We start from the raw sequence: 11,195 nt of genomic DNA on the forward strand, positions 1-11,195 counted from the left end.
TAACACCCCCTAACTCAATTCCGTCGCTGGAGGGTTATGAGGTATTATCTAACGATCACAATAACATTTGAACACTCATATAGCAAAATTAGACTGTACAATACTATGCTAATAAAAAGAATTTATAAATAAATATATTTCTAATCAAAATTTTAAGCTTATAGAAAATATGTTATAAAAACTCATGCCAATATAAAATTACACAAGAATTCAACATGTATATGCAAACATAGTATAATGTAAAAGATAACAAGAAAATATGAAAAGAATTCATTAATAAAACTAACACAAATCAGTGTCACCGTTCTTTTACTCTCTTTTGAACCTGGTTAGTTACCAACTTATTTGCTTATACTTACTTACAAAGTCAATTGACCATTTTACGAATTCATTTTACAAAACAATTAATAGGTTAAACCGAATGCCATCAATGCTTGATATTTACTCAACAAAATAAGATATATATATACTTAACAAAAATTATGCGCATGAAGAAACGTTATAACAAGAGTAAATGTGCATCATTTCTCATCAATGTTTAAGCAAAATGACCATGTTCATTTCAACCATTTTGAACGTTTATATAAAACCATATATGCTCAATGTGCATATCAAAATCATATATATATAATAAACTGAATATAAATACCAATTAATAAGCTTAAAACATAATCATGCTTGCCATTACCACCGAATATCAATATCCAACCCACAATTGATCAAATTATAAGTATAAATATTCGATCATCAACCAAGAACATATAAAACAACTCACTTATCACAACATATACATATCATGATTAAACTTACACCACCATAGCATATAATACTTAGACTCGATTAATGCACATTATCCCATCATATTCAAATTTTACCGAACTAATATTATAACCCATATTGATCATTACGATAATCAAATACGCATAGTTTAGGTATCACAAATAAAGGCAGATTCAAACCACAACCAAACATAACCAAACTTTAACATGTAAATTAAGTCATTTTCGCATGACTTAACCATTATACATATATGAAATTTAAACATCTTCAAAAGAGTTATTAGCTTATACATGCCATAAGTACCAAACCAACTTTTAAATGTACCAAAATATTGAAGATAGTGTGGATGACTTTACTAACGATCCCCGAGCGCGTAACAATCTCCAAAATCTATAAAATAGAGACAAGAAAAACACATCCAAAGTAAGCTACCATAGCTTAGTAAGTTATAAGCATCAAAAACTCCAAATTCAATTTAATAGTTTAGTATCATCTAACTAAGTCATGCTACTAGATCATTTAGTCAATATCTTACCACATTCAAGGCAATTTATTAATCATATACTCAATTTCAACTAAGTCCAATATACATATGCTCAACCACAATATACTACATTACTCTCAAACACAAAACTGAATGCATTTAGCATTCTATCATCGTATAACATTAATATATTTGAGTGCAAAGCCATTAAAACCAATCTATCATTATACATACTTTCAATTTATAATATCCATCACCTAGAATCGATACTCACCTGCACAAACTTGAGCTATACGTCATAGTTGTTCATCAAGAAATTTGAAGCTTTAATTCATTCAACCATTCCCGATCTACTCAAATAAATCGCACACCTAGTGCTAATGTTTACTCGGAAATATATATCGAGTTTGCACACTTAGTGCTCAAAAACCACATTCGCACACTTAATGTAAGATTCACATCCGTAATCATTTATACTCGCACACTTAGTGCCTAAATTCCATTACTCAATACACATCAATTTAAATTTATCAATTCCCTTTGAATTCGGCAACATCAATCTTTCATGTAATTCAATTCAGCTCATATACTTAAATTGATTTAAATTTAATCAACAGCAAAAAAAAATTTTGGTTAATAACTTACCTCGGATATCGGCAGACAGTTGAATTCGACTACTCAACGATTTTTGATTTTCCCGGATCCACATCCGATCTTTTTGGTTCTTGATCTAAAAAGTTCCAAATTAAGCTCATTCAAATAGAATTTCATTCATTTAAGTCCAAATACACATAATTGAGCAATTTACCAATTTACCCCTAACATTATGCACTTTTACAATTTAATCCAATTTTCACAAAACAAAAAATATGAAGAATTTGCATATACAATGCTAGGGACGAATGTTCACTAGGATTATATAAGTCATCCCATTTCACTAATTTCATAATCTAGTCCTTCAACTTAGTATTTTTGCAATTTAACCCTAAATGCTCAAAATTTCCAAAAATCCCAATACCAAAAATGTTAATCTAACACATTTATTTTATTTTCTAACATCAAACCTAAATTTCATCAAACTATCAACAATGACACTTCATGAATACACAATCAAATTTCAAAATTTCAAGCATGGGCTTTATAGTATTCAAAACAACGATCTCGAAAACGAAAAAATTAATAAAAACTGAACTTAAATCACTTACCTAATTGAAGCAAGGACCGAAAATATCAAAGCTTAAACTTTCTTTTCTTTCTCTTAGTTTCGGCCAAAAATAATAAGAATGATGAACACTTTCATCTTTTATAAAATATAATATATTAACATGTATTAAAATATACCATAATGCCATAAAATATAATAAACAATTCAAGTCATTAATTCATGTATATTGGCCGGCCACTAATTCCTATTTATGGCCAAATTGCAACCTTAATATTCCATAATATAAAAACAATCATAATTTGACCCTTATACATTAACCCTTAAATTTTTTATTTTACGGGATTAAACCCTTTTTCATCAATCGACCTCCAAACACTAAAATTTTTTAAACGAAACTTTCACAAAAGCAACTTCACACATTTTAAACATATAAAATAATATTTAAATATTATTTTGGCTCAGATTTGTAGTCCCGAAACTATCGTTCCAATTAAGGTCAAAATTGGGTTGTTACAACTCTCCCCCCTTAGGGATTTTCGTCCATGTAAATCTTACCAATGAATAGGTTTGGACAACGTTCTTTCATCGAATCCTCAAGTTCCCAAGTTGCTTTATCAACCCTGTGCTTATGCCATAGCACTTTCACCAATGAGATTTTCTTATTTCTCAACTCTTTCACTTCATGAGCCAAAATACGGATTTGTTCTCCCTCATAAGTTAAATCGGACTAAATCTCAATCTCGGATGGACTAATCACATGTGATGGAACAGATCTATACCGTCAGAGCATTGAAACATGAAAAATATTATGGATCTTTTCTAACTCAGGTGGTAACAGTAATAGATACGCAACCGACCCAATCTGCTCTACAATCTCATACGACCCAATAAATCTCAGACTCAACTTGCCTCTACGACCAAATCTAAGAATCCTTTTGGCTCTTGATCTAAAAACTTCCAAAGAAAAGTAAGAGAAACGAAGGAATGGGGCTGCATGTCAGTGAAGAATAGCATATTAGCTTAATCAAGTGTGGAACTCGTGAACTCGAAGCAGAAAAACCAAGAGACAAGGGAATGGCTAAGCTAGCATAGGCACTACAACTCTGAGGTAATCGTTGGTGAGTTTCTGAACTTTAAACTTTGGTGTTTGTCTTACTTTTTCATTACTGTCTTGTTTGGGTTATAGTTGATTTTGTGTTCTGCTGATGATGAGGGGTTGCTCTGTTGCAAGATTTTTGCTGTAATTGTTTATGCATGTTTAGTTTTGACATAAAAATGCATGCCCGATTGCTAGCATAAGCATGTTGTATTGATGAGATGCTTACTGAGTAAATCGCTATTGGTTATGTTGTATTGTCGAACAGTCCATTAGTTGTAATGTGTTTTAGTGATTGTGGTGGAATTATTGGCATGTTTGGTTTTGTGCCAGTAAACGGTATGATTAGTTGAATATGTAAATTTGTTGAATGTTAGATAAGTGATATCTTGATCTGAACAATTTGCATGCGGAGCATATGAGGTATGTGATGATTAGAGATGAAAGAATAAGAGATGTCATGTTGTGTACTTGTACCCCACGTTATTTGGCTTTGCGAAGGTTCGGGTGTATGGTATAGAGAATGGCCAAGCATGCTCAAATTACAAGTATGAGACTCTACGAAGTCTATGGCTTTAAGCCTCATGTATGTATGCAAGTCTCATGGCCATGGGCATACACAAGTTATGACAGTAACACCTCTAACCCTATCCATCGTCGGACTAGGGTTAAAGACGTTATCAGATAAATCTAAACATCTCGCATTAATTTCTCAATCATCATAGCATCATCGTCAAACATCATTATAAAGTCCCTTACATAGGTCAATGAGACCTTAAACATGCTTTAGAAAGGGGTCAGGACTAAACTGAGCACATACAAATTTTCTCAAAAACTTAACAAAATTTTCAAAGTTTCACAGGTCACATGCTGGTGTGAATAGGCCGTGTCCCTCACACGGCTTTAGACACACCCATGTGTCTAAACCGTGGCAAAACAGGGCATACATACTGACTTAACCACACGGCCACAAGACACGCCCATGTGCCTTGGCCGTGGTCGAAACTGACTTAGGTCACACGGTCGATCACACGCCCTTCTGTCTAACCCGTGTACTCTTCGAAATGGTTACACATGCCCATGTACTAAGGTTGCGTGCTCACAAGGCCACCAGACATGCACATGTGTCCAGGCCATGCTCGAGACTGACTTAAATAACTAAATCACAATAGACACACGGCAGAGACACACTCCCGTGTACTCAACCGTGTAAGGTGAAATTAGGCTTGGTTTAAGCCACATTTACCACCTATCTCAAGCACACCAAAACCATAACATTTTTGCATCATTTGCATACATTCATAGGCTACCAAATCAACCAATTTGTATATACCATCCAATTACCAACCAATTCATTACTCAATTTCTCAACCAAAACTTACCAAATCAATGTACCAAAATCAACACAACTTATATAAATTTCAAATACATAAACTCATCATTTTATCACATACTTCATACCACAAAACTTGCCAATTTAACATTCCATAATCAAACCATCACATGAACATTATAACATCATATAACTTACCTATCAAACACATCATTTAGGCCAACTTAAAATGCCTTACATACCAACATTCACAAGCCAAATCCCATGGTTAAATATTCACATCACAAAATATACCAAAATACTTCTAGCCTATACATGCCATATACCATATATACAACTCTCAAAATGGTACCAAAATAGTTGTCCGATAGTGTGATTGATGTCGCTGACATCACCAGATCCGAGCTAGCTGTATAACTCTGTAAAACAGAGAACATTTTACACAGTAAGCTTACAGCTTAGCAAGTTCATGATATGATACATTTAACTCATCAATTCACAATTTAATATCTTAACTAACACTTAATTTTACTCATCACATTACTCTTAGTTATTCAAAGCTATAACTTTAAGCATATGATAAACATTATTTACATAATCTCTCATCTGTATCATACACAATATCATCCACCACATAGGTTCTATACATACCTGTACCATCACATTCTTACCTATCATATTTATCTCTTCAATGCTCGATGCACAATGTCATTTAATCATCTTTAGACATTCTTTGATCTTGCACACTTAGTGCCAATTAATTAGCCGAAGCTATAATATTATCGCACACTTAGTGCCATTTTATTAAACCAAATTTATATCGGTACCGCACACATAGTGCCATTTATTCAGCCATCGCTGTTATATTCTCGCACACTCAGTTTCATTTTTAATATCCGTAGCTATTTCATTTCTCGCACACTTAGTGCCTCAAATTCAATTCACATTTCACATACTCCAACTTCTCAATCTCATTCTATTTATTTCACCACATATAAATGTTATACAAACAATATGTATTATACACGAACTTACCTCAGACGTAATAACGACGATATTAGTCGATCAATCGAGCACCTTGTTTTTACCTCGATCTAAGTCCGAATTCCTCTTTTCGTGATCTATATGTATTCAAAATTAACTCATTTAATCACCAACACATTCAATTTAATACACAAACACATCTTTGGGGATTTTTTCACTTTATCCCCTAAAATTACACATTTTGACATTTTAGTCCTTATTACACAAAACACCAAATATACAAAATTCATCAAAACCATGCCTTAGCCGAACTTTACGCTAGATCATATAAGCCCACACATTTCATTTATTTTACATTTTAGCCTCTCAATTTCTCATTTTTCACAAATTAATCCCTAGTATACATTTTTACTCAAAATCACTTTACAAAACATGTATATCAAGCACTAAGCTTTCATATTTCATCATTTTACATCACAAAACTCATGAATTCATCAATGGAATCTCATCAAATTATCAACAATTTCATAAATTTAAGCAGGGCTAGCTAGATCATTTAACAACGATCACAAAAACGTAAAAATTATCAAAAACCGAGCAAAACTCATACCTTAATCACAAATTCCTCTAGCCGAAACCCTAAAATTATTCTTCCTTCCTTTTCTTCTTCAATTTTTGGTAACCATGGATGATAATGGCTTAATTTGATGTTCTTTTTTTAATTAATAAACATTAATAAGCCATTTACATATTTAGCCTTATTATTTTCATTATAATTCCACTATCTCATGTCCATTAATGTCCATATATTAATTCAATGGTCAAATATAAACATAAGGACCTCTCATTTATAAAGACATAGCAAATAGGCACTTTAACAATTAGAAGGCCAATTTTACATTTTACGCGGTTAGGTCTTTTTTTAAAAAAAATTAAGCACACAATCAATAAAATTTCCACAGGAAACTTTCACACATGTTTAAACACATACTTTAAACACATAAAATAATATTAAAATATTTTTTGACTCAGATTCGTGGTCCCAAAACCACTATTCCGACTAGGGTCTAAACCGAGCTGTTACAACTCTCCCCCCTTAGGGATTTTCGTCCTCGAAAATCTTACCAGTCAATAAGTTTGGATATTGCTTTCTCATAGCATCCTCGGGTTCCCACGTAGCTTCTTCAACCCTGTGCCGATGCTACAACACTTTCACTAATGCTATTCTTTTATTCTCAGCTCTTTGATCTCACGAGCTAAAATCTGTATAAGTTTTTCTTCATAAGACATATCAAACTGAATTTCAACCTCAATAGGGGAAATAACATGCGAAGGATTTGATATGTATCTTCGTAGCATCGATATGTGGAGTACATTGTGAATCCTTTCCAATTATGGTGGCAACAACAAACTATAAACAACTGGCCCGACATGCTCGATAGTCTCATACGGTCCGATAAATCTCGGACTCAATTTTCCTTTTCTGTCGAATTAAAGTACTTTCTTCCACGGTGAGACTTTTAAAATACTTTATCACCAATCTCAAATTCAATATCTTTTCTTTTTAAATTTGCATACGATTTTTGACGATCCGCAGCTCTTTTCGGACTATTTCGAATTACTTTCACTTTTTCTTCTGTTTCTCTAATCAAATCAACCCTGTGGATCTTATTCTCACTAAGCTTTATCCAGAACAACGATGTTCGACATTCTCGACCGTATAAAGCTTCGTAAGGAGCCATTTTGATACTCGATCGAAAGCTATTATTATATACAAATTCAATTAATGGCAAGTATTGTTCCCACGTACCTTCAAACTCAACAATACAACATCTCAACATATCCTTAAGTATCTGAATAATCCATTTAGATTGACCATCCGTCTGTGGGTGAAAAGCAGTGCTAAAGTGTTAAACTGTAGTTTCGTACCTAACGCATCTTGTAGTTTCTTCTAAAAGCGCGATATGAACCTCGGATCTCTATCTGAAACAATAGAAATAGGTACACCATGCAATCTCACAATCTGAGAAATGTATAACTCAGCAGGCTTATCAAGTGAATAATCTGTACGAATCGGAAGAAATGAGCTGATTTAGTCTATCTATCAACCACAACCTAGATTGCATCTTTCTTACTCGGCGACGGAGGTAAACCCGATACAAAATTCATCATGATTTTGTCCCATTTCCACTCAAGAATCATAATCGGTTGTAACAAACCAGATGGCATTTGATGTTCAGCTTTAACTTGCTGACATATCAAACATTTCAAAACAAAATCAGAGACATCTCTTTTCATTCCAGACCACCAATAATTTTGTTTCAAATCGTTATACATTTTCATACTTCCCGGATGTACAGATAACCGACTACTATGAGCTTCGTTCAAAATTATCTAAATTAACTCTGAATTTCTCGGAACACAAATCATATCTCAAAATCTCAAGCAATCATCATTATCAACTCGGAATTCAGAATAAGAATTCAAATCACACTGAGCTCGTTTTGCTACTATCTTATTATCAATCTTTTGAGCATCAACAATCCGCTGTAAAAACAAAGGTCTTGCTTTCAATTTCGCAAAAATCGAACCATCATCAAACAAAGCTAAATAAGCATTCATGGTACATAATGCAAACAATAATTTCCGACTCAAAGCACCAGCAACAACATTTGCTTTTCCAAGATGATAATCGATAACAAGCTCGTAGTCTTTTAGCAGTTCTAGCCATCTTCTCTGTCGTAGATTCATATCTTTTTGAGTCATTAGATATTTTAAACTCTTATGATCAGAATATATGTGACATTTATCACCGAACAAATAGTGGCGCCAAATCTTCAAAGCAAATACAATCGCAGCTAACTCAAGGTCGTGCGTCGGATAGTTCTTTTCATGTGGCTTTAACTGTCTCGAAGCATAGGCTATGACCTTGCCTTCCTGTATCAAAACGCAGCCCAAACCGTTCAATGAAGCATCACTGTAAATCACAAATTCTTTACCCGATTCTGGCTGTACTAACATCGGAGCTTCAGTCAATAGAGCTTTCAACTGATCAAAACTTTTCTGACACTTTTCAGACCAATCAAATTTCATATCTTTTTGAAGCAGTTTTGTCAACAAAGTCACGAACATTGAAAAGCCTTTTACAAATCTCCTATAATAACCGACAAGTCCCAGGAAACTGTAGACTTTAGAAACATTTCTCGGAGGCTTCCAATCCAGAATAGCCAAACTGGATCAACTTTAATACCAGATGCTGATACAATATGGCCCAGAAAACTGACCTCTCGTAACCAAAATTCACATTTACTGAACTTCGCAAACAATTGCTTATCTTTCAAAGTCTATAGCACTATTCTCAAATTCTAAATACGGTCTGAAATTATGTTCATCAAATCCATAAAAACAGCAGGTGCATTCGTTAATCCGAAAGGCATAACTAGAAACTCATAATGTTCATACCTCATTCTGAATGCAGTTTTCAGAATGCCTGAATCTTATACTCACAATTGATAGTAACCTGATCTCATATCTATCTTTGAAAACACAGTAGCTCCTTTCAACTGATCAAACAAATCATCTATCCGATGTAAAGGATATTTGTTCTTGATCGACACTTTATTGAGCTATTGATAATCGATGCACATTCTCATAGTTCTGTCTTTCTTTTTCACAAACAAAACCGATGCACCCCAGGGAGAATAACTCGACCGTGCAAAGCCTCTATCTGTCAATTCTTGCAATTGAGCTTTCAACTCTTTTAATTCAGTCGGTGTCATTCTGTATGGAGCTATCGAAATCGGAGTAGTCCCTGGCATTAACTCAATACCAAATTCAACCTCTCGGATCGGTGGTAAACCCGATAACTCATCAGGAAACACATCTGGATAATCACAAACAACTGGCACTGATTTAATCTTCTTTTCAATCACTTTCATGTCAATTATATAAGCTTAATAAGCTTCACAACCCTTTCTCACATATTTCTAAGCTAGCATCATTGAAATCATTGTCGGCAATCCTTTCAAACCATCTGATTCAATTTGGATAATCTCATTACTCTGACATCTCAAATCAATCATCTTTCGTTTACAATTTACGACTGCATCATGCAACGTTAGCCAATCCATACCCAGAATTATGTCAAACTCGTCAAATGGTAGCAACATCAAATCTGCCAGAAAAAAATTACCCCAAATCATCAATGGAAAATTCTTGCACACTTTATCAACTAATACACACTTGCCTAAGGGGCTCGATACTCTAATTACAATTTCAGTAGAATCTACAGGAAAAGTCTTACTGGATACTAAATTCATGCATATATACGAATGAGTAGACCCTGGATCTATCAATGCAATAACTTTAGTATCATAGAGAGTAAAAGTACCGGTAATAACATTTGGAGGTGAAGCTTCTTTACATGCTCGAATAGTGTAGGCTCGTGCGGGTGCTCTAGCATCTGATCTTGCTGCATTGTCTCGCGTCACACTTCTACCACCACTCGCATTTCTTGTGTTTCTCGGTGGTCTACCTCTAGCTGTAGTGTTACTCGACCTCATGCTCAGAGCATTATCTTTTTTAGCTAGCTCTGGGCAATCTTTTATAAAGTGATCTCGTGAACCACAACTATAACAAGCTCGATTATTACTTTTTCCCCAGCACTCTCCAAAATGCCATCTTCCACATTGTTGCACTCAAGCTTAACATCTTTTATATTGCCAACGCTCGATACCGATGTGGCTTGAGCTTTAAGATTAGTTTATTACTTCTTGCAATCTCTATTCTGATATCCCATTGAAGCTGTCGATCGATTAAAGTAATCTCTTGATTTCTTTGATGAAGAATGATAAGATTTATTCATCGATCTCTTCCTCGAATCTCTCGCCTCTGCATCAACTTTTCTCTTTTCTTTGCTATGGTCCTCGACTTTACAAGCCCTCTCAACCAGTACTACAAATTCTTTCAGGTCAAGTATTCCAACTATCAGCTTTATTTCTTCGTTCAATCCATCAACAAATCTTTTGCACATAATCTTTTTAGTAGACACGTATTTTCGAGCATACTTACTCAAACGTACAAATTCTCTTTCGTATTCTATAACAGTCATCCGACTCTATTTCAACTCCAAAAACTCTATTTTTTTGATCGAGGAATCTCTGGCTAATGTACTTCTTCCGGAACTCGGTCTAAAAGAATTCTCAGGTAACTTGTTATCTAGGAACCACCGATGTCAACGTTTTCCACCAGTGATATGCAGTATCTCTAAGCAAAGATACTACACATTTAATATATTCATCTAGAGTATAAGACAACTCATCGAATACTCGGATAGTGTTCTTAAGCTAGAACT

The sequence above is a fragment of the Gossypium arboreum genome, chromosome 7 (genome assembly GCF_025698485.1).
Source record: "Gossypium arboreum isolate Shixiya-1 chromosome 7, ASM2569848v2, whole genome shotgun sequence".
Taxonomy (NCBI): Eukaryota; Viridiplantae; Streptophyta; class Magnoliopsida; order Malvales; family Malvaceae; genus Gossypium; species Gossypium arboreum.